The sequence below is a fragment of the Mus pahari genome, chromosome 14 (genome assembly GCF_900095145.1).
Source record: "Mus pahari chromosome 14, PAHARI_EIJ_v1.1, whole genome shotgun sequence".
NCBI classification, from domain to species: domain Eukaryota; kingdom Metazoa; phylum Chordata; class Mammalia; order Rodentia; family Muridae; genus Mus; species Mus pahari.
The window spans coordinates 82,975,959-82,976,999 of record NC_034603.1 but is presented as its reverse complement, the minus strand read 5'-3'; the positions used below and the strand labels follow the sequence as shown (position 1 = coordinate 82,976,999).

The 1,041-nt window shown below is 46.7% G+C and overlaps 1 protein-coding gene across 1 annotated transcript in view; it reads right to left on the bottom strand.

Annotated features, from left to right (window-relative positions):
* Nucleotides 1–1,041, bottom strand: part of Tsen54 (tRNA splicing endonuclease subunit 54) — a 7,929-nt gene that overhangs the window by 3,523 nt on the left and 3,365 nt on the right. The gene's annotated exons all lie outside the window — the stretch shown is intronic.

The window sequence follows — 1,041 nt, the reverse complement described above, 5'->3', positions numbered from 1 at the left end:
AAAAAAAACCAATAAAAAAACCCAACAACAACAACAAAAAGGAGGATGATGATGAGGAAAACAAAACCAAAACCACTGGGTTTCCACGGGTAACACTTTCCTTCTTCCTTCCTTCCTTCCTTCCTTCCTTCCTTCCTTCCTTCCTTCCTTTTCTGAGAGAAGGTCTCACTCACTATGTAGCTCTGGCTGTCCTGGAACCAGGAAGGCCTTGAACTCATGGAAATCCCCCTGCCTCTGCCTCTCAAATGCTTTGATGTTTGTGTACCCTAGCCGTATTGATCACGTGTTGCACTACACCCAATAACTTTTTACTTCTTGCACACACTTACTAAGACTGTTTCTCTGTATGTTTTTTTCCTTCCCCCTGAAAAAGCTGACACTGTACAACACACTGATTTAAAATCTTTTCTCCCCCACTCAGTCATAGAGTATGGTCTCAGACCCTTGCCCCTTACTGCTCTAGCATTCTTCCCTGCTATGAGGTAGGGAGGGGGTATGTGACAGAGACAGGGAACAGACGCATGTGAGCCTTGGGTATTAGCCCCGGGGAGCTGTCTATCTTGTGTTTTTGAGACAGGGTCTCTCATTGGCTTGCAGCTCATTGATTAGTCTGGGCTGGCTGCTGAGCCCCAGGGATCTGCCTGACTCTGCCTCCCTAATGCTGGGAAGGTGAACACATGGCCTTTGAGGGACTGAACTTCGGTCCTTTGTGCTTGCAGTGACAGGACCGAGTCCCCTCCCCACCACTATGAATTTTTACGGCTCTCAATACTGCAGGGTTCATTCAGGTACAGTACAGCCACAAGTATCTATTCACATTATATCTAAATCAATTAAAATTATGAAGTGAGACTTTCAGTCCTGTTGTTACAGGACCTCACCCACCAGACAGCACAGTACATCTTTTTTGTTTGTTTGGTTTTTTTGAGACAGGGTTTTTCTGTGCAGACCTGGCTGTCCTGGAACTCACTCTGTAGACCAGGCTGGCCTCAAACTCAGAAATCCACCTGCCTCTGCCTCCCAAGTGCTGGGATTAAAGGC